Consider the following 24,530-nt stretch of genomic DNA (forward strand, 5'->3'; position numbering starts at 1 on the left):
AGAGCATCCTCACAGCTCATAAAAAGGAACAGCTCAATATACATATGGAGTTCTACGTGAGTCACTGGATCATATCCAATGATGTCCAGTGTGCAACTGGGAAGAGTGTTAAAAGAAAAAAGAAAAAAAACATTATCTGGATAATATAGTTTAGAGACTCAAACAACAGTTAAAGAAAATGTGCATGAATTAAATGAAGTCTATACGAAAGAAGTGTGCACTTAACAAGAAAGCAAATCTAATGCCTCTTTTGATATATAAAAATACATTGGGCTGTGTCTTACATTGTTTTCCTTTTTTGATCCAGGAGACACTTCACTAAACAAAAGAGGTGTTTTTACTGATCACCCTTCCCTGTGCAGCCACATCCACCTTCCAGATGGCTTAGGTGCAGGGGTCAGCAACCTTTTTCAGCCGTGGGCCGGTCCACCATCCCTGAGTCATCCCGGACTATAATTTTTTTTTGGGGGGGGATGAACAAATTCCTATGCCCCACAAATAACCCAGAGATGCATTTTAAATAAAAGCACACATTCTACTCATGTAAAAACACCAGGCAGGCCCCACAAATAACCCAGAGATGCCTTATAAATAAAAGGACACATTCTACTCATGTAAAACCAAGCTGATTCCCGGACTGTCCGCGGGCCGGATTGAGAAGGCGATTGGGCCGCATCTGGCCCATGGGCCTTAGGTTGCCTACCCCTGGCTTAGGGGCCCTCTGGAATATCATGGAAGTTGGTGCAGGAGAAAGGCAGAGTTTGTGAAAATCATCTATATCCAGCTTCCATTCATGGAAGCCTCTGCTGGATCAGAATCCCTTCTGAGAACAAAAGAATGGATCCATCCCATTATCATTATTAACATGTTACTGGTGTTGAATAAAAAAGATTTTCATATGCTTGACTTTATAATATGCAGGAGCATTATAAAGTAACCTCTATTATCTATGATACATCCTCGGATATTGTAGATATTATGATAAAGTAAATACAATCCCAAATGATATTTTCTCAATCTATATGGTTTACTTTATCAAGGGAACATAGAATTCTCTAAAGATATGGTTGATATCACTATAGAGAAGTGTTACAAATCTGCATAGCAGCTGGGCAAAATTCTACATGTAGTTCTTGTAATAAAGACCATGTATAATTTCATCCAAAAGACCCACAAACCATGCATCTCAAAGAGCTCAAGCTATTTCCATCTGAATAAAGAAGGATAAGCTAGTCTCGCTTGGACTTGCACTGTAGGATTCCAGGAATCTGATTTACAGATTCTAATCACCCGAGACCACCACATTGTTTTCACAGAAGCATACGGAAGATATTAAGAGATCAAAAACAGCATCATGTTTCCTTCTTCCAAAAAGAATAGACTATAATTTTCACTAGCTTGTTCATAATGTAAATTGCTTGGAAGATGCAGAAGGGAAAGAGTATTTACAGGAAGTTTGTAATAGATGAAATCTGGGGTAAGTTAAATAACTCTTTTTTAAAAAAAACAGAATCGACATCTAGATTTAGAAAGTTTTCTGGCCTTTAAGAAATCTTCAGAGGAGGACAATGGCATTTGAGAGAAGGAAGAAGACAAGGAGGAAAATGAAGAATAGCATGAGCAATGCAATGTAAGAATCAAGCATGCTAACCATAGGATGTGTACTATACACTAACCTGTTTATAGCACAAAAAATGAGTTTTTAAAAATCCAGAATTATTCATGTTCATCCTCAACATGCTGCTTTCAACCTAGATTGATTCCATATCCTGCCATCCACAAGAGTGAGCATAGCTACTTGATGCACACCTAAAGTCCTCCCCTCAATTAGGTCATCCACACCTTTTTCTGCTTGAACATGACCCAGGTGAATGAAGAATGAAGTGATGATTGTGATATTGGTCTACGTCTATCCCCAACATCATTGGGGAAGTGTGGATACCCACCTCCCCCCGATGGACACACTGTGGAGTAATGCAGAATCAATCTGCAACAAGCTTTAATTTTTGGAATGAGACCAGTTTCTCAAGAAGCACTTTTCAGAAACAAAACAAAAAAAATATGTACTAGATATAGATTGTGTGTGGACTAACAAAGAAAAACAAGTACTCAGTCCCCATTGATTCTAGAATAAAATATTGTGCGCAGACAGCCTCATTTAACAAAACTGATGGTGCAGAAGAAGATATGGAGTATATCTAGCCAATTAGTGTAAGCCTCTACAGCAACGTCTTAAGAGCAGGGTTACAGAACTTGTCACCCTCCAGATGTTTTTTGACTCAAACTACCATTATCCTCCGCAGCCAGTATGATCAAGGATCAAGTATGATGGCAAATTGTAATCCAACAGCATCTGTATGGCCACCAGTTCCCCACCTCCACCTTCGAGGAAGATGTTATTGCGTTCTTTTCTATATTGTCCAAAAGGTTTTCTGGATACGACTTCTCGACACAATTTAATGCGGTAATTGCTAGAGGCTAAAGTGACTCATATAAAGGGTATATGGATGCCTTTGCCAATCTGGTGCTTTCCATTTGTTTGGGGTACAGTTTCCATCAGCTTCAGCCATCCCAGCTGTGCTGGACAAAGCTGATGTGAGTTGTAGTCCATCTTCAGGTTGAGGAATGCTGGCATATAGCATGGATCCAGAATTGCTGGAGATCCTTTACCCATCAGCAGGTGCTCTCTTCTCTTCCTTTGAACAGTAGATCTGCATGAATATTCCTTCCCAGACACAGATCTGGTGCCTTCATTAAAATGAATGGGACAACATCTGCATGCAGGAGTTCCATATGTATGCTGGAGCACATGCAAAGTTCTGATTTAGTGTGGCTCATTATTTTAGTTTATGAATCCTTGGCACTGTTTCTGATTTTCATAGAAACAGATTTTTCCAGATTGAAAAGGGACAGGAAAGGGTGAAATTAAGCACAATACCAGAATAAGTGAAGTTACACAGAAGATGGCCAAATGTTGTTATCCATGAAAGCATCTGAGTATGCTAGAGCCAAGATTTGCAATATGCTAGGACACATGAAACAGAAATGACCTTTCCAAGAAGTAAATCACTACCTATCACAGTTCAGATCTTATTATTTTGTTACTGTATGTTTCTCACCAGCACCAGCAGCCCCCTCAAAAGTTTTAATATTATTTTTCCATTGACAAAATGAGGATAGCAAGATAATGAGAAAGCTTTATCTTACATTGGGAACATCTTTTTTCACATTGGCTGCAGGCTACAGCAACTTGTAATTCCTCTCCTCCCGCCCCCAAATATCATTAGCTGCATAAATCTCTGTGAGTTGAGGACTCTAGCTAAGGGCCACTAATGAGAAAAGCAAATAGGTTATACAAAGATCAAAGAGCAATTAAAGATTTCAATTTACATGAAAAGACACAGTAGTTACAGCTTCCCAGTACAATCAAGAATCAGAAATCAGGAGCAATTGTTCTTTGATGCTCTAATGGCTTTGAAAATTCACAAGCAGCTATTTAATTGCCATCTCCAAGACACGGGGACGGGGTGGTTTAGTTAACATGACCCTCAGCCATTTTATACTCTAGAAGAACAATATCATTTTGGGTAAGTTACAGGTAGGTAGCCGTGCTGGTCTGAGTCGAAACAAAATAAAAAAAATCCTTCAGTAGCACCTTAAAGACCAACTGAGCTTTCGTGTGCATGCACACTTCTTCAGATATCTGAAAGCTCATACCAAAATAAAAACTTAGTTGGTCTTTAAGGTGCTACTGAAGGAATTTTTTTATTTTATTTTGGGTAAGGTCAGAGGTACTTTCCCTCAGGGCATAAAGATCTTAAGTAGCCCCCAAGTGATGGAGGAGGTGCCAAACAGTTCTCTCAAGCAGTTGATGGTTCCTTCAGTAGCTCTGTGTGCTTCCTGGCCTGGGCTACTCAGCAAGACAGTAGACCCAGAGCTTCGTGACCCCATGGACCAGAGCACGCCAGGCACTCCTGTCTTCCACTGCCTCCCGCAGTTTGGTCTCAGATATATTGCTCAGATATATTGGTTTTAATAATTTCCCTCTAAACGCAACTGGAAGGTTTGGGTTTACTCTTCTTTCTGTGGCTCAATCACACCACATTTCAAAATGCTGGAACTGAGAACTCACATGGTAGTTCTTGATTGCATGGTTCCTTTAAACACCAGTGCTCCCCACAGAGTATCCAAATGTTTGTGGAAGCAGAGGGAGACAAGTATGTCCAGTATAATTATGGGCTTCTGCTAAAGCAACTCATAGATTTTATTGTATTTTGTATATATTGAATGTGTAGTGCTGTGCATCAGAGTCAGAGATCCTTTAAAATGTTTAATGATTTGTAGGGTTGGTTTTGTTTTGTTTTAAAAAAATCTCACAGCAAAAACAAAAATCATTTAGGAACTGCAGCATCTGCATCTGAGCATTATTGTAATTATAAATGATTTATATTTATATCCCATTCTGGAAGGACTGAAAAATTAGAGATCCATATTTCTCCAGTTATTGATCTGATTACTGACCAGGTATTACACAATACTATGTTAAACCTATGTGCTTTATCACTTTGGTATGAGAGTTCACATGTGGACTAAGCTCCTGTGACCCAGAAATGTCTGAATATGAACTGAAAAGTGTCTATTACAAATATGCTTTGACTTCTTAAAATTGTTTACAGCAACGCAGAAGACCTATGTGTTTGACAATCTATGAAGCAATAACTTGAACTGAGTATATTTCACATTTCGTATCAGTGGCATTTTAAGGAGCAATGATTTTGTAGCGATGAGGGTTACGTCAATCAACCAGTTTTGTGTGGCTTAGCTAAAGTCAACAGGCCACTCTTATCATTATTGCACTGAAATGGAAAATGTATTGCGGCCCTTGTGGATGGACTTTATTTGGAATTGTTTATACAAGAAAGATGGAAGATTAGAATTTCATATTATCTTGTCTGGAATAGTACTTTGATATTCAATATTGTTATTATTTTATGTAAATACCCTACCCCAGCAGGGAGTCTTTGCAGGTTTTGACATGATTAGCTCCAAGGTTGTTTTTATAATGAGAGCAGAGCCTGGTTTTTTGTTATAAGGTCATTGCGCCTTGTTTTTCAAAGAATCCTCTTCATTAACACAGTGGTGATTTCCAAAATACCTTTTGTGAATACTGTTACAGCTTTACTAACTAGCTCCCTATAACCAAGCCATTATGAAAATGGAAAACTGTGTCTGCCTGCCTGTGAGGTCCTTTGGTAATTGGTTCATTTGAACCTATTGTTCATCCATGTTATTAGTACACCTGAACGATGTAATGAAACATTATATATCCCCCCCTTTTGGTTCATGCTGTGATGAGCCTTGAAAAGCTTGAAAATATACTGATATAAGCTCCCCACCTTTTTTGAGCTATTCGTAGAGGAGATTGATGTCATTTCTTCTCCTTCCAAGGGTATAATCCTCACAGAATAATCAGTTTGAATGACCCAACTAGAATTTTCCAGCTGATTTGCATCAAATGAAGATTTGCTGTTGCTTTTCTTCCTTCGCAGCTAAAATATAGGAAGATTCCCTGGTAGAAAACCTGCTCAAAATATACCAATAGGTAGAAATACTATACATAGAGGGCTGTGAGATAAGTATTGGCCTACTCTCTGAATACCAGATTGGGTTGCCTCCTTCTCTGACGGTGCAAGCTCAAGGGCAGAGGAAGCCTAAGACAGCTAGCTTTGGAAACCATCATGACTTCCTCCAACTGCAATGTAGTGATCACTAGAGAGGGAGAAGGCAACACTTCTAGAACACCAAGAAGTGGTCTAGAGGCAGAGGCAGAACGTAGCCAACATGGCTAGCAGCCACTGATAGCTTTGTCACTACAAATTTGTCTAATCCTCTCCGTAAATGTATTGGAGCAACTTCATGACTTTATTGTTATTAAAAGCTTGCAAAAGGACAGAACCATAATAATAAGGGTAGTGTTACAGCATTGATTCGAACCTATCCCATTCTTCCAGATAGAAGGGCTGGTGTGTTGGGGAACGTATTAAATTGGTAGTGAAAACACCCTACCTCAGGGCTGCCGGTCTATGATGGAATGCATATTCCCACCAATTACTTGGACCACTAGTCCCAGAATTCCTGGTAGGAATTTGACTTTCTGTGTAGGGAGAAGGCTCACCATTTCCAACTGGGAAATATGGGACCTGTCATCCTAATCCCTGTGCTGAAAATCAGAAATAGTAACTTTGCTTCCATTTGCCATCATTGCTGCCATTGGATTTCCCGGCTTGCAATTTTTCAATTAATGAATTATTAAATTTCCTTTTAAAAACAAATCAGGAGTGATTAAAAATTGTGATTTTTTTTTACTGATGTATGTTTCAGTATTGCCTTCTTTTAAATATTTAGTATTAAATTGAAACACCCACGTTTGTTATGCTTGCCTTTTAAAAAGTCACTTTCTCCTCTGTATCCTGATTATAATTCATATAAAAAGGCCATAAGTCAAGTGACAAAACCTTCTTTTTTAATCCCCTTTAGCTACTTTTCCCTATGATTTCTAGTAGCTGGTACTGCTTGTGATATAATTAGCTGATCAGAGGCTAACCATGAAATAAAATAAATATAGTGGCCACTTAAAAACTGGGAAGAATTATAACTCTTGTGTTTTTCTAATCAACATCTGACTTGTTTGAATCAAAGCGATATCTTGTCTCATCAAAGATCTTAGATCTGGAACAAAGCATCCTAGGAGTTGAAGGGAAAACCCTTTCCCTGCCCTCAGATAAGTCCTTAATGAAGCACACAGAAGCAAACATTTATGTGTAGCAGAATGCTGTAATAACATGCTAAGGAAACATGTGGCTAAGGAAAGATATCAAATTGACTTCTGGTATCTCTGATCAACATTCAGTTGTCCAGCAATATGCACTGAAATAATTCTGGGAAGAAATCCAGATAAGTAGAATCTCAGAGCCATCCCAAAAATGTGGTTATAATAGATAAACATCAATATGCTTGTTCAGTTGTGCTAAATGTTGCTTTGAGCATTCATTTTTGGCTGGATATTGTAACTAAAAATATATATATATAAATGAATTCTGCTCAACAGGATCAAGGTGTCAGTCACTGATTTATACAGGAACCTTTGCGCTCCTTTAGTTGCTTGATTGTGTGCTAATATAAAAATTATTTGACCATACAGCAAGTCTATATTTTCATATAATTAGAACCAATATCAAGGGGAATTTTATTGGCATATGGAAGGTACTGTGGCCCCAAGAATGCACACATTTGAATACAGCATTATCAAAGATCTGTTTCAATATTGCCTAAGGCAACATTATGAATCATCATAGTTCATGTAAGGATTCCGTGGAGCAAAGGATAGCCACTGTTGCCACAGTGACAGATGGGGAGGGTGACCAAAAAATGCTCTCCATCAATTTTATTTTAATGTAAATTTTATGTGTTCTAATATAATTTTTGTAGCCCACTTTGAGACCATGCGGTGAAGGGTACAAATAAAATACATAGAATAAGTAGTAATGAAAAAGTACAAATAATAAATAAGTAAAAAATCAAGTTAGTAGTTGTAAAGCCAGACATCAGTTTGCTGGGAGGCTTTGCCAAGGCAACAGGCTAGACCATAGCTGCCAAGTTTTCCCTTTTCTCGCGAAGAAATTTCTCTTAAAAAATTCTCTCAGCATAAGGAAATTTCTCTTAAAAAAAGGGAGAACTTGGCAGCTATGCGCTAGACAGTTTTACACTGTTCTGGTTTTCCACTTGACTTTGTGTCTACAACCTGACATCAGCATTGGGTTGGAGCTTTATTCACACATTTATTGTTGAACGTATCCAGTTCACACTTTCTTGGGTGAAATACAAAACTGAAACACAGCCATCCTTTGAAATTTGTACTACTCTGAATTCTGTAGGGTATATCTCCATTCAAGTAAAAGGTACAAAAATGCATACACTAGGATAAAGTGTGCATATAAATGTATATATTAGTGGAAATAGCCTACAAAATGCATTAAATTAGGAAAGGTTGGTTTGAAAACACTGTGCACATTATGCAAAATGAACTAGCAATGGGTTTATTAGAAGTGTTCACCAAAATGCTGATGAATTTTCATTAGTATTTTGTTTTTGTTTTTTTTAAAAAGGGAACTGATAGAGAAATCTGGAGTGATGAACTTACGACTGGAAAATTAGAGACAAAGAAAAACTGAAATGGAAAGTTTGCCCATTTTTGGATTCTCCTGAGATTTTAACGATCATTATTTGCAAAGGACCAGTTCAAGGGTTGCTCATGTTTTGCATTTGTGAATTGTTCACCTACCACTACACATAACATTCCATGAGGAAGGATTGTTGTTGCTTCTGTGTTTTCCAAATGTGCGATTCCAGAACCAGGGTGTGGGTGAAGTAAAGAATTGAGTCGCTTCCCCAGAGAAACAAACTTTATTGAACTCTCAACCATTTCAGTGTATCCTTGATAACATCTAACTATTCCATAATGGTGAAGAAAAACAAACCTGACTTCCTTCAGCATCCAACACTTTGCAGTGAGGATCTTTGTCATGAAGCCAAGAAGTTAAACGACTCCACTAATCTTTCACAATATTTGTAAACAAGGATTCTCTGTACTTGAAGGTACATGACTGCAGCAAACAGCCGGCTAAGTCTTTGCCTACCTCAGCCATTCTTCATGCATAACAAATAAGCTCCAAATATATAATTAATGCAAGCAGGGGGGGGGGGTGACTCCTTGTCCTGCTGAAAAAGATTCCTATCAGTTGCTCAAATTGTGTAAGGGCTTTCATTCCATATTCAACGATTGTTGCTAACTTTTTAATTTCCTGTGTCACATACCGGCTCTGTCCATAGCACTGCAGATCCTGAGCGCCGCTTTGAGATAATTGTATTCAGAAAAAAAAGCAAGCAGTTGCTTGCCTGAGGTTTTGACTGTCTGCCCCTAGAGCACTAAATATAGCTTCTTAGTTTTCACCTGATGAACAAGATTGTTTAATATGGTAATCAGTGCAACCTTATTTGGCGTGTGAAGGATATTTATACGATGCTGCTGAATAATTCAAGTAATTAAATGAAGCCAAGGTGGATCCATAAATATTGTGAATAAGGTTAATTTTGCTCCTGCATTTACCCTTCCTGTGACTACATGTCAGCAAGTTAACTATCCCAGCTGAATTTAGGCCCAAGGAAAGCACCTGTATCTAGAATTTCTGACAGGTGTGGCATGTGTGCAACCTTTTCAAGCAACTGCTGCAACTCTCAATAATGAATGAAGCTGCAGGACTCATGTTTTGCATGCTGTTCAGTCCTCAGCCCCTGTGATCTCCACTTTATGTAGCAAGGCTTAAAAAGGCACCTGCTTGATGCCCAGAGAACTGCTGCCAGCCATGTGAGGGTGATCAACCTCATCATCATTAGTTCATCTTTCCTTTATGAAGGTCAAGGAGCCATACATAGTTCTAACCATCACCACCCTTTTTTGTCATTTCGGTGAGGTAGCTTAGGCTGTGGGATGGTGATTGGCTCAAAGTCACCCAGGAAGCTTTGTGGCCGAGGGAGAGTTTGAACTTGGCTCAAAATCTTGGGTCAGCAGGAAGACGGACCAGTTTTAGTCTCTAATAAATGTGTAGTAGCTTTCCTGAAATGACCTTCTTATTTTTCTCCAGATAGGTTTATGGTTGCCATTCACATAAAAAAAGAAAGTGAAGCACTGGACTTTGGAATACTGTTTCCTTGACAGCAAAACCTTTGCTCCATCTCTGCCATTAGTTCAGCTCACACTAATTGGGATGCCACTAAGGAGTTCAATAAATGCAGAGGGCAACAAGATGCTCTACACTTTTCATAAGACTTTGCAAAGTACAGTGGTGGAACTGGTACTAAGAACTACTCTGGTGAGGTTTCCAGTTGTCATAGCTGATGCTCAAACTGGTTTTTTTTCCAATATCAAATGAGCCCCCTAATCATTCTAACTATTCCATAATCTAGAAATCTTTCTTATAGAATTGCAAATGTGAACATTAATGGCAGATCTGCTAACTTACAATATTCTGGAAAAATGAATGTGTCATATAAATACCACTAGGCAATGTTCCTGCCCAAATAACAAGCGAGTAGTGTCTTTTAAAAAACTAAGTTGACATCTTTGTGTGTGCAGAACTCCTGACATAAAGAGATTCTGAAAAGGGGGAAAGTCCCTATTTAATGGCAATAGAACAAAGGAATTAGAACACTGTTTAATTCAACTGCCGAACAAATTATAACCCCGAGGACATATCTAAAATATGAATAAACTCTACCTCAAACAACCTTCAACACGGAACATGAGAAGAAAGAGCAAGGAGCTTCTAAGCAAGCTTTGCAAAAGAGCAAGGTGGGATTATGTGATGTGGATAATTAAAACAAATGGATATTCACATCCTGCGTGTTTACTGAATTGGTACATGACAGTACAAACCTCGCAGGCAGCCCAAAGCAGGAACTTCCATGTGATCCAGGAAAAAGATGAAAAGCAGAACATACGATCCCACAGTAGCAGGGTGATCTGAGAAATCATTAAAAACCACTCCCAGAGTTTATGGTACAAAACTATTGAGTCAACGGAGAGATTCTGAAAATGTTAGATGATTCCAAGACAAATAAAGCTTTTTCCATTGTTCACGCAAGCTATTGCTTTGAACAAATAAAGGAGAGCGAAGAAATCGATAATAAAGCAAACAACCAGGAAAATGAGTCAATGGGGGCATTAAATCACACAGGTAAAAAGTTGGTGACAAATTAGGTTGATACAACTGAAACTAGGAAGTGACTCATAATATGTAATAGGTGGTCTATATGTGTGTGTGAGGGGAAAATATATAGCAACTGTTAACAGACTATACCAGGTGGTCCAGAGAATAAGTACACTTTCTTGAGTTCTGTCAGGTCATACCAAAAGCATTTAGCAAAGCTAAATTTGAGTACATGTTACCCAGTACAGTAGATGGATGTTTGATGTCAAGTTGTTTCAGAAGAAGAACCACTCTATATAACTTTTCCTACTGATTTCGGCTTTGCATAGTATGTGACTATGCTATTCCTGTTCCACATATTCATGATTCTTCAAAGCATAGGAATCACATGCAGGGGTCCGAAATGGTCCTAAGAAACCATGCCATTTTAAACCAAATGATACTGATGTATCAGCAAATTTAAAAAAATAATACAGATCCTGTACATTCTTACCTAGGAGTGAGACCTATTAAACTCAAGTAGCCATGCATAGGTTTGCATTATCATATATATATATATAGGCTTTTCTTGCCATGATTGAAGACATGGAGTCTGTGAAGAACATAGTTAAAGCACTGAACTATGATGGAATCTGTCCACTGAAAAATTCCAATTGATATCAGTGGAGTCTTAATGTTTTAGGGTCATGAATAACTATTAGTTAAAAAAAAAACCTTGGCTATTTTATATTAAGAACAAAATACGAGTTCTTTTCACTAAGAACCCATTATCTCTGTCATGAGAAAAATGAAATAAATTATTTTATGGCCACAAAACTCTCATGATGGCACTGTGTAAGTAATTTTAAAGTCAGAAGGTGGGGAGTTAAAATTAATGAGGGAACTAGTCTTAATACAATTCGACTAGAACTTCTTAATAAAGAGGCAGGCTGAAACACGAGCAAATTACTAAAGAGAGCAATGTTGAGCTGGAGTTATAAATCAGCCTGATTAAATTCAGAGAAAGAAACAAGGTTAGGCACATACATGGAAGTGGGGTAGAAATTAGGAAGAAGGTGGATCTTTTGGTGTAGTAGTGGAAATCTGTTGATATCCAGATGTTGGTCTCCAATAATCCCTAACTACTGGGATTAGGGATAGGGCTAATGGGAGTTCAGCTTCTGGAGTGCCACAGGTTCCCCATGCTTCTATTGTGATTGGCTTGTGTTGGATTTTGTGGCCTATGAGCAAACCACTAGGCATTGCTGGTATGTTCCATTAATGTTTATATATGTTTGACCTGCAACTGAAACAGGAGCTTCAAGGACTTTTCTATTATAATGAAAATGCCTATTTCTGTAAATAATAGAAGCATGGAAAACTAATCACACAAACTTGAAATGTTATCAGCGAACATTGTTGCTCTAGCAATTACAGTGTGAAATGGAAGCTTTGTTTCTGTATTCCCTTCTCGAAAGAGAATGGAAACTTTTTGCTAGATTATTAAATCTTATGTGCAAAATTTAGTATCTTCAAGGGAAAGCCACAGAGACATTTGTGCTAATTGTACAGCGCACTCCTAAAAATGTTTATTCAGACAAAGGCTAGGCTATCTTCAGTGGGGCTTACTCATGAGTGCATTTAGGATTCCAGCCTAAAACTATGTTCTCATTTTCAGCCTAAGTGTAGACAACTTGTAAACTTTCTGTATGTAAGAGAAGCCCCATTCCATGCCCAATAGCACAGGACGCCTTTGCCCGGCGGTGCTGTGGCCCATAGATTGCAGCAAAATACTGGGCAAGGTTTTGTCCAGTACCTTCTCTGTGTGATGGGGGGAAGCTGTCCCATGAAGAACATTGTTTGTATGAGGGTGGAAATGGCATTGGTCAGGATCAACATAGTATAGGGGGCCCCCATAAGGCAAACCCAAGCTTGGGTTCAGTATCTGCCTGGTTGGAATCTGCACCCTGGTCCCCCAGTGAGACCTTGCTTGCTTGGCTTGCACCATGGCAAGGTTCAACACTGGCTGACTTCCGTCGTACAGGTTTGGAGTGATCCAAAGCCAGCAAACCCATTCCATCAGCATGGAATGCTGCTGTCAATAAAGATTTGGCCTGATTTTATCACATCACATTTGTACAGTCTGGTTATTTTGCTGCTCTCATGGGTCACATCTGGATGTAAATTACAATATCAGTGCATATACATTTTGCGTGTAGGTGCCACTTCTCACAAATATTACCTTGGCATCAAGCATCAGATGGCATGGTGGGGTGACAAGGGGAGGTCAGTGTGGCACAAACTTACCAGTGTGGTCAATCTGATGCTCCTACTCTTGTGATTGCACTGCACCCATCTCCTCGCTGCTTCACCCTTCCCACTCCCCATTTCCATAAGCAGCAGCAGCTCAGTTGTCAGGAGGTCAGGGAAGTACCTCTGCCCCATCATCCATCCACTGCTGCTTGACGTGAGTGAAATCACCATCAGCCCCCACATACCCCTGTAATATTCAGCTACCATCCACGTGAGTTGGCACGTGGTCTCCAATCACCTCTCAGTTCTAATTTATCCTTCTTTCGAGTCAAATGAGTTCCAATAAGCATGCTTTTGGAAAAGATCACTCAGTACCATTTTGTTTGGAGAAAAAAACAGTTCTGGGCATACAGTATGGAGCATGCACCTGATCCAGAAGAGAACCTTACACCAGTTTCCTACTGAAAATCGAATAATCACCTGCTATTTACTGTCAAAAGCTGGTACCGTCTCCATCTATTCATATCAAGCAGGAAACACTAACAGGCGGGAGCAGCCCACGTCAAATTGCTTAGAAGGGTACCTGTACATTATGCTTCATAACTTACTTTCTATAAGGGGTGAAGACTTCCATTCAAAAAACAATAAAGCATACAAAAGTAATTCCAAATTCAGGGCACTCGTGAAGGCCTCCATTTGTGCCAGGTTGGTGACCCCTACTCTAATGGACCAGCCTCTGCTGACTTTAACTGGGGAGTAGAAAAGAAACGAAGAGTGGAAAAAATTCAGCAAACTAAAATACTGGAATTCAACTATGGCAATTCATTGCCACATTTCAAAGATGCCCTCTCTGTTAACAATGTATAATTCTAATAACAATTCCGTAATGTCTAAATGCCCCAATTCCACACATACTTCAATAGCTGCCACTCCAAGGACTGGATTGTATCCTTTCGATTTGCAGCACCATTATTCATCATCACACTGGGATTTGGGCTCAACCCCCCCCCCCACTTATGAATCCCAGCCAAGAAGAAACAAAAACTGCATCACCTGTTTCTCAGCTTGTGTTCTTTATTATTCTCTTGAATGAATCAGTTTCACTCAATCCAGTGCATTATGTTATCCAATTCATGTATAGTCCTGGGGATGAAAACTGTGCCGCTACTGTTACTTTTTCTGCAAGCTATTTTTTTTTAGTGTAGAGCCATTAAATCTCCAGACTAGGAGTGCCTGTTGGGCAAATGAGCCTGCAAATGTGCTTGGCACATGAACACATCCTTCTTAACACTATTTTCAGCAGCCCATGGGTCTCTCTCTTTTAGATGACAACACCTATTCACTCTTATCTCCTCCCCACCAGATCACCTGCATGGTGCCATGGCCTGATCTTCTTTCAAACCCACTCCCCGAATTCAAACTGTCTCACCAGAATGGTGCATGCCCCGGTTATCTCCCGCTTGGACTACTGCAATGAGCTCTATGTGGGGCTACCTTTGAAGGTGACTTGGAAACTACAACTAATCCAGAATGCAACAATTCGACTGGTGACTGGGAGTGGCTATCGGGACCATATAACACTGTTCCTAAAGGATCTTTACTGGCTCCCAGTATGTTTCCAAGCACAATTCAAAGTGTTGGTGCTGACCTTTAAAGCCATAAATAGCATTGGCCTAGTATACCTGAAGGAGCGTCTCCACCCCCATCATTCAGCCCAGACACTGAGTTCCTCCTCCAAGGGTTTTCTGCTTGTTCCCTCACTGTAAGAAGCGAAGTTACAGGGAACCAGGCAGAGGGCCTTCTCGGTAGTGGCACCCTCCCTGTTGAATGCCCTCCCTTCAGATGTCAAGGAGATGAAAAATTACAAAACTTTTTGAAGGCGTCTGAAGGCAGCCCTTTATCAGGAGGTTTTTAAAACCTGATGTTTTATGTTTTTAGATATGCTGTAAGCTGCACAGAGTAGCTGGGGAAACCCAGGCAAATTGGTGGGATATAAATAATAACATGATGATGATGATGATGATGATGATGATGATGTTTTAGCTCAATACCTTCTTCATTCCCATCCAAAGAAGAGACCAAGGAAGTGTAGTGGAATGTACTCATAGTTATCCTTTGTTTCCTCTCTTTCATCTATCTCTTTTTGCTTTCCCCACTGACAAGACTGGAGTACGTTTATATATGAATCCCATCTCACTTGGCATTAGTCTGCAATTTATACAAGAAAAAAAGAAAAGAAAATGCATATTATTGTTAACTCTTTTTTGTACAGAATATGCTTCCCCCTCACGTTTTGCCCTGAAATGCACATTTTATATATTTTTCACCAATGAATTTTTAATGTGCATTTTGATACAGTTTTTTGTGCTGAGAACTTTACTGTCATGAAAAGCAAACGATAACTGCAGTCCACGTATTAGTTTGGGAAGTGCAAATAAGGACTGCCCACTTTAAAAAAATACAGATCAAACAAAAATCCTGAGCATCCCTAATGTATGCAAGTTTCCTTTTGAATATCACAAACAATATTCACCAGCGGACAGGAAGAGACTACACAGCTGGCTGGTCAATCTTATTTGTGAGGTCAAAAGTCTAAGTCCTGGGCGATAAGATCGATTTCACCAGTTGTTAGCATCACATATCCTCATTGAGCAGCATACTTAAGCACACAATTAGTATTAAACACCTGAATATCCTATACTGAAGTTAAACACATGCCTAAGTGCTTTGCTAAATAGAGATAGACTTACATATTTAAAGCTAAATGCATGCTTATGGTCTTTGTAGAATCAATGCCTTAATCTTCTCGTTTCTACAGGACCACTTCCAAGGCACTGTGCTTAGGATTTGTATTCAGCCCCTGCTGTCTAATTTCCCTGCCACCTTCTAAATTCTTCATTGACTTTAATTATAAACTCACACCACTTTCCCTGAGTTTGATGAACTTTTCCTTTTAAAGGAAACAAGCTTGCTCACCAGGCGGGTTTCTTAATCTCTCTCAGCTGTAATGATGAGAACATAGGTTAGTCCCCTCTATCCTGAAAGCACAGCTTATCTTTTCCCCATCTTTTACAATTGGAAGTTGCTCGTTCTGAGTAGTGAGTGTCTCTTGTCTGATGTTCCCCGTAACAATCCTACAGTGTAGAGCCATGCACCACCAAGCACTTCTGAGGTGATGGCACAGGTGTTGCAGGTAACCTTCCCCAACCTGACAACTTCCAGATACAGTTGTACCTTGGAAGTCAAACGGAATCTGTTCCGGAAGTCTGTCCGACTTCCAAAACATTCGAAAACTAAAGTGTGGCTTCTGCTTGGCTGCAGGAAGCTCCTGCAGCCAATCGGAAGCTGCAGAAGCCCCATCAGACGTTTGGCTTCCAAAAGAACGTTTGAAAACTGGAACAGTCACTTCCAGGTTTCGATCGTTCAGGAGCCAAAACATTCGAGAACTAGGCTGTTCAACTTCCAAGATATGACTGTGGTTTGGACTGCAGCTTCCATCACCCCTGGGCAGCATAGACAATAATCAGGGATGGTGGGATTTGTAGTCCAAAACATCTGAAGGTCACCAGATGTTTTGTACTGTAACATATATTTTATACTGTAGATTCATGAATTCCCAAATTCTGCTCCCAAATTGGACGCTTTGGCTCAAAGTAGCGGAAACATTTAGGTTGCTTCTCCTTGATTTTTTTTATTTTTAAGAATGATTTTGCTTGCCCAGAAATTAGGAAGGTAGCTGTTGTTCCCAGCCTGCAAGGCATTTCAAACTGCAAGGTATACATACTTTTTATGTTAATCCAGATTTTAAATGCTTTGGGGGCAATCCAAACAATGTTAGGTGCAACAGAATCCCTTTTAAAGAAAACCAATAGAATTTCAGTATGCGGCTGACATTTAGATCCCTTTGAATTCAAGGGGATTTAGGCTAACAGACCTTTCCTTTTTAGTTTGTTCTGGGAAAATCAGTATGTTCCACATGATTTTATCTTTCAAAATTTGCCCATTTCCATGGGGTTTCCTTGCCAGAGCAAATGTGATGCTTCTTTTCAAATTAATAAGGAATTCCATCTACAGGATCCAAAACCAGGTCAAGATAGATGCTGGATACCTGTCCAGCATATTGAGTATTTGCATTTCTGCAGTCCTCTATGGAAGCATAATAGCTAACAGGATTAGCTTTTGATTCTAAAGAAAACAAGCTTAATGACTGCAACTTTTCACTAGCCAGTTGAATAAATCTGTTTGGGCATTAAGGATAATGGCTGCTACTTACTGCCCTGAAACCTCAGAGCTACATAAGACAAATTTATGGGTTGCTGGGCATGATTAATGCATTCTATCCACAATTGTATTAAAGAATTGAAGTAAACTGTCCAAAGAAACATATACATCACATCAAGAACAAAAATGAAAGAAGAAGAAAAAAACATTTGAGATGCTCTCAGTTCTCTTGACACTGGGAGAGAATTCTAAAAAAGATAAACACCCCAAAATCAATACTTGTACATCTTCAATGGGAGACACTGCACAATCCTATGTAATGACTCACCAAGCTAAATAAAGGTTGAAATAGTGTTTGGGAACAAATGAAGCCTCACTGTGCTATTGATTCAAAGCAGTTTAGTAGTCTTAAAAGGTGTGGCTTAATTGAAATTCCAACAAGGGAGAGGGAGCTAAAATGAGTTCTCAACTCGGGCTAATACCATATGAACATTCATTCAAGAATCCTAATTTGTGATACTTTAGTACAGGGGCAGCGAACATGGTGCCCTCCAGATATTGCGGACTACCACTCACATCATCCCCAGCCAACACGGCCAATGGTCAGGGATGGTGGGAGCTGTGATCTACAACATCTGGAGGGCACCAGATTGGCCACTTCCTGATTAACTTGGTCCATGCATGAATAGTAGCATTTCAATGTAGCAAGCAGCAGAATTATGAATAGGGGAAAGCTCTCTCTCTCTTATATTTCAAGGAAGGTGCGAAAGAACCAAAAGGAAGACCAATACCCAATTTAATTCCAAGCCTGAAACTTCAGACAAATTCTACATCTGCAACAACAACAACAACAACGATGGCAGCAAGCCAAGTCATAGCCTTGGCTTTTAAGATGGAATGGATTTTGAGATTTTGAGAGTGATCTTGCCTCCCTAGCTCTCCAAGTTCTTCAGAGAGACAGGCCTGCTGTCCTGAATGTCAATATAAATGATTGTGTTACAAGATTCAGCTTCCTCCTCCACTTCCTAACATGACACCTAGATCCAAAGATGTGATGTGGAGTGTGTGTGTGAAATGTAAATACAACTGATTGATCCATTACCTTCAGAGACAGAAAACTAGAAGCAGGCAAGGGAAGCAGAGGTAAGGGTGTGAACCATTCTTTTGTCAGCCACTGATGAAATGACCCATCTTTTCCTACTAGCATTTGCTCACTTTCTTGCACATAGAAGTGAGGGCGGTATGGGCAGAATTGTCATATGGCCTCGTTGGCAAGATATGTACAAAGGTGTCGATTTTTTGCAGCTGTGCAGGAAAACATAGATAGCTCCCCCCCACCTGCTTTGATGTAGCAAGTTGAGTTCAGCCTTTGCTCAGGTTACCTTAACTGACGAATAACTTTCCACATGAAACCATGGTGATTGAGAAACCAAGTGGGGCAAAGCCTCAGGGAGACTTTTCTGAGATGATACATTAGTGGGCCAGAGGGGGATCACAAGCTTTATGGTGCTTACCTCTGTGAGACTGACCTGCTCCTTTACAATTAGTATAAAGAGGTACAAAAGAAATCTTTGCCTGTTTTTCTCCTTCATGTAGGTGACATCTGGGTGAGTATCCTTGACCAGATCCTGTATTGTATGCAGCTGGTTACCAGTAATGTAAGGAACAAACTCTCTCCCTGTGTTTGTGCTTCTCTGTATAAACTACAGAAGTTATTTGAAGTTGCACACATAGTATATTTACTATTGTAGGTTATGTTAAAATTAGGGATGCAGGTGGCGCTACGGTCTAAACCGCTGAGCCTCTTGGGTTTGCCAATCAGAAGGTTGGCAGTTCAAATTGCCGTAATGGGATGAGCTCCCATTGCTCTATCTCAGCTCCTGCTTGTTTGAAAGCATGCCAGTGCAAATAGGTGCTACTGCGGAAAGAAGGTAAATGGCGTTTCGGTGCGCTCTGGGTTCTATCATCATGGAAGCAGTTTAGTCATGCTGGCCACATGACCTGGAAAGCTGTCTGTGGACAAACGCCGGCTCCCTCGGCCTGAAAGGGAGACGAGCGCCGCAACCCCATAGTCTCCTTTGACAGGACTTAACCGTCCAGGAGTCCTTTGTCTTTTTTTACCTTTATGTTAAGATTGCCCCTCTTGCATTTGTTCTGTGGGGTTTAAATCCAGGCCTGCAATTATTATTATTATTTTTAATGAAGATAGCTGTTGTGTTCTGTCATGGTGAAATATTATGAATCTTCTCTGAATACTTGGAATAATAGTGAGGAGAGAACAATTTACATGAAACTCTCTTCACTCCCATCTCTTGCTCTATGGGGAAGAAATATTTTTAAATTTTCCATGACTAGCTGTCACAGTGGCCGGAGTGGACTACTTCAGAGTAACGACGCTACGCAGCTCTGCATTTTATTCTTTTATTGGTGCTGCGTATTTACAGTGCTCAAGTCATTGCTATTTACACGGAGCGATGTTGTCAGTCGGTTTCAGAACCTCCTAATGGCTTTTGGCGCGTCTTTCTCCAACACAAAAGCTTTGGCAGACCCATCCTCTTGCCCCTCCTCTTCCTGCGTAATTCTGGAGTTGGGGGGATGGGTCTTCCCCCCTTACTTGCCCCTTCCTGTCCCACCTGGGACCCTGGCTCCTCTACCTTGCCTGAGCCTCGGACACGACTTCCTGCTTCCCCACTGGAATCGGAACTCTCCCTGCTTTCCCCTTTGCTCGGGGACGGGCTTGAACTCAGGAGGGGAGGGACTTCGCGATATCCCCTGTCCCTCACATCCACCCCCCTCCCAAGCTCTCCTTCACCCCTCCCCAGGCCCCCCCCATGTGTCGGTGACGACTGGAAGCCTAAAAACTCGGTGCTCTCCGAGCCCGTTGGTGTGAACACCTCCCCCCAGTCCTGCGAGCCCCCCCCTTCCGCCTGGGAGGACGGGAATCCCAAAAAGTCCGTGGCGTCAGAGCTGGTGGGGGTAAAAATGTTTTGCCAATCTGCTCCTTCCTCTGACTGGGTGGATCTTGGCGACACCCATACCTCATCCTCTGGTTCCTCAAACTCCGCTTCCCAGCGCCATGGTGAGCTGTTCTCCCGTGCCTCCTCCTCCTCCCCCTCCCTTTCCATGTGCCAGGGCTTGGGTCTGTGGGGAAAGAGGGCGTGAAATTCTTCCACCAAGAATTCCTCCTGTATCTGAGTGGCGGGAACCCATTCATTCTGGGACGGTGGAGCATCCTCCCATGCCATGAGGTACTCCAGGCCCCCCACCCCCCACCTTGAATCCAGGATGGCCGTGGCCTCATTGAGTTGCTCCCTGCTTTCCCTCTCCCCCCCTCCCTCGGGGGTTTGTTCGCTGTCTCGGAGCCTGCTGCTTTCCCTGTACGGCGACAGCAGCGATCTATGAAACACTGGATGCACCCTCATGTCCTCTGGCAGTGCCAGCCTGTATGCCACCGGGTTGACCTGCTGTGTGACCGTGAAGGGGCCCCGCCATTTGGGTGCCAGCTTTTTGCACCTCCCTCTGGTGGGAAGGCCCTCCGAGGACAACCACACCTTGTCCCCCACCCTGATGACCTCCCCTTGTCGCCTGTGGCGATCTGCCCCCTTTTTGTACGCTTCCTTGGCCCTCTCCAAGTGTTCTCTGAGCTGCTGGTGCACCGTCTCCAGTTCCTCTGCCCAATCCTCAGCCTGTGGGCCCTCCTCCTCCTCCTCCCTCTCCCTCTCTGGGAAAGATCTGAGGTCGCGCCCGTAATTGGCCTTAAAGGGCGACACCCCTGTGGAGACGTGCACTGCATTGTTGTAGGCAAATTCTGCTAGTGGCAAGCGATCCACCCAGTCCGTTTGCCGCTGGCTGACGTAGCATCTCAGGTACTGCTGCAGAATGGCGTTGACCCTCTCCGCTTGTCCGTTGGTCTGCGGGTGTCTAGCCGTCGACAAGCTGACCTCCACCTGCAGGAGGTTCATGAGCCGCCGCCAGAACCTGGAAACAAATTGGCGGCCACGATCCGAAATAACCCTTAAAGGTAATCCATGCAGTCTGAAAACGTGATCCACAAACAGTTTGGCTGTCTCTTCTGCCGAGACTGCCCTGGCACACGGTATAAAGTGACACATTTTGGACATGAGGTCCACCACCACCAACACTGCAGTCTTACCCCTGGACGAAGGCAGATCTGTGATGAAGTCCATGGACACCACTTCCCACGGCCTGTGTGGTGTGGCTAAGGGCTCCAGCAACCCTGGTGGCGCTGCTCTGACCACCTTCGCCCGCTGGCAGGTGGTACAGCCCCTTACATAGTCTCGAACATCTTCCCTCACCCCTGGCCACCAGAAGTGTCTCATGACTAGGTGAGTGGTCTTGTCCCTTCCAAAATGCCCCGCTGTAGGGTTGTCGTGCATCTGCTTGAGGACCGTACGTCGAAGCTGGGTGGTGGGTAGGTACAGCGCACCCTTGTAGAAAAGCAGCCCTCTGCGTTCTGCAAAGTCTTTTGCCTGCTCCCTCCCCCCTCTCAGTTCTCTGAAGATGCGGTTGGCAAATTCATCCGCTGCCGTCAGTGCTGTGAGTTCTGCCTCGCTCACCACTGCTGCTCCGCAGGACCATGCCGACGGGGGGAAAATGTGCCTTGGGGCTGGTGGCGCCTCCTCCTCCATGTACTCTGGCTTGCGGGAGAGGGCATCCGCCCTGACATTCTGCTCTCCTGGGATGTAGTGTATGGAGAAGTTGAAGTTCGAGAAGAACTCCGCCCACCGTATCTGCCGCTGGTTGAGCACCCTGGCAGTTCTCCAGAACTCCAGGTTCTTGTGGTCTGTGCACACCTGGATGGGGTGCTTGGCGCCCACCAGGAAGTGTCTCCAGTGCTGGAACGCCGCGTGGATCGCAAGAAGTTCCCGATCAAAAACTGTGTAGTTTCGCTCGGGCTGGGTCAACTTCCTGGAGAAGAAGGCACAGGGTCTCCACTCTCTGTTGGCGTCCAGTTGCAACAAAATGGCGCCCACAGCCTTATCAGAAGCATCTGTTTCAATGCGTAGGGGCGCGTCCTGAACCACGTGGAACAGGTTCTGGTCTGAGGCGAACACCCTCTTGAGGCTTTCGAACGCTGCTTGCGCCTCTGGTGTCCACCTGAACTTCTGCTTGCCTCTCAGGCAGTCAGTGATGGGAGCCGTAACTCGAGAGAAGTTCTTGATGAACTTCCTGTAGAAGTTGGCAAAGCCTAGTAGGCGTTGGGCATCTTTGCGCGTCCTGGGGCTGTGCCAGTCCAGGATGGTCTGCACCTTGTCCTTGTCCATTGCCAGCCCCTTGTCTGACAGCTTGTAGCCCAGGAAGTCCACCTCCTTGGTGTGAAACTTGCACTTCTCCAGCTTCACATACAGGTGGTTCTCCTTCAGGCGCTGTAACACCTCCCTGACGTCCTTCACGTGCTGCACTGGGTCGTTGGAGTAAATAAGGATGTCATCCAGAAAGACCAAGCATTTCCTGAAGAGTAGGGACCCCAGGACGTGGTGCATGAAGGCCTGGAAGCATGCTGAGCCCCCTTGCAACCCGAAGGGCATCACCAGATATTCAAAAGAGCCCAGAGGCGTGAACATCGTGGTTTTCCACTCATCGCCTTCCCGGATCCTGATCAAGTTGTACGCCCCCCTCAGGTCTAGCTTGGTGAAAATCTTGCCCCTGCGTGCCGCTGTCAGGAGATCATCCACTCTGGGCATGGGGAAAGCCACTGGCTCTGTCACCGAATTCAGCCGTCTAAAATCCACCACAAGACGGCGCTGTTGCGTGTCTTTCTTGTCCACCCAGAAGACCGGGCTGCCCCCTGCTGCCTTGCTTTCTCTGATGAACCCCCGCTTGAGGTTCTTGTCGATAAAAGCGCGCAGATCCTCCAGTTCCTGGTCTGACATGGCGTACAGCTTGGCTGGGGGTATAGTTGCCCCAGGCACCAGGTTGATCTGGCAGTCAAAAGGCCTGTGTGGTGGCAGGTGGTCGGACTCCGCTTCACTGAAGACCTCCTGCAGGTCCCAGTATGGTTTGGGTATCGCCTCACCCCCTTTGACGTGCATGGTGGCCACCGTGGCTATCGGAGGCCCCTCCCCTGGTTGGTGCTGCATGCAATGTTCCAGGCAAAAGTCCGATCCAAAAGTGATGCATCTCTGATGCCAACTTATGGAGGGGTCGTGGCGCGCCAGCCAGCTCATGCCCAAAACGATTGGGGGGTCTGAGATGGTGGTGACGTTGAATGCCAGTGTCTCTGAGTGCCTTCCAACCGTCATTCTCATGGGGGGAGTTTGATGAGTGATGGCCCCTCCCAGCAGCTCTCTGCCGTCAATGGTTGCCACGTGCAGAGGAAAATCCAGCTGCAGAAGCTGGATCTGGTGCTCTTCTGCAAAGTTCCTCGAGAAGAAGTTCGCTGACGCCCCACTGTCAATTAAGGCGAGGACTGTCAGGGGATAGCCATTAGGGAGCGTGAGCGTCACTTCTAGAACCACTCCTGCTCTGGGAGGGGTGGGCTGGCTCTGCTCCTCTCTGTGCGGGTGGGTGGGCTGGGGCTGTTGTCTGCTGACTGTGCCTGGCTGCCGCCCCTTGTCTCCTGCAGCCAGGCTTTCCCGTTTCCCTGCTGTGGTGCTGCGTCAGTGGGGGAGGGCACAACCGTTCCCGCCTTTCCTTGCCACTCCCTGCGATGTGGGCAGTCTCTGACGAGATGCTGGGGGGAGTTGCAGAGAAAGCAATTCCCACCCCTTCCCTCCTTGCGTCTTGGCGCCGCTGGGGTTTGAAAAGCCCGCGCGCGCGCGCTATCAATCTGCATGGGTTCCTGGTCCTGACTGGCCCCAGGCGTGGCTTGAAAGGGTTGTTGAGGGAGTGGCTTCTCCTGCGACCGTGGGAACCAAGCCCGCTTTGCGCGCGTTGCTTGCTTGTCGCTCCATCTGGATTCCTGCCTCACCCCCACCGCTAGAGCCGCTTTGCTCAGTTGATCCATATTACTGGGCTTTGGACCTCTCGAGAGCTCATCCTTCACCTCCTCATGCAACCCCAAGTAAAACGCCGCTTGCATTGGGGCAGACTGCAGATCCCACCCCAATCTGTGCACCAGCATGGTGAATTTCGCCCAATACGCTCGCACTGTCATATTTCCTTGGCGTAAATTATGAAGTTCCTCCTTAGTCTGGTCCATATGACTATCGGACGAATACATCGTTTTTAAACCTTCTAGAAATAGTTTGACATTCTTCATGCAAGGATTCCTTGTTGCAATTAACGGTCTTAGCCACTCCCTGGCCGCCCCTGTAAGGTGCTCCACAATAAACGCTACTCTGTGCTCAT

Source organism: Zootoca vivipara, chromosome 3 (genome assembly GCF_963506605.1).
Source record: "Zootoca vivipara chromosome 3, rZooViv1.1, whole genome shotgun sequence".
Lineage (NCBI taxonomy): Eukaryota > Metazoa > Chordata > Lepidosauria > Squamata > Lacertidae > Zootoca > Zootoca vivipara.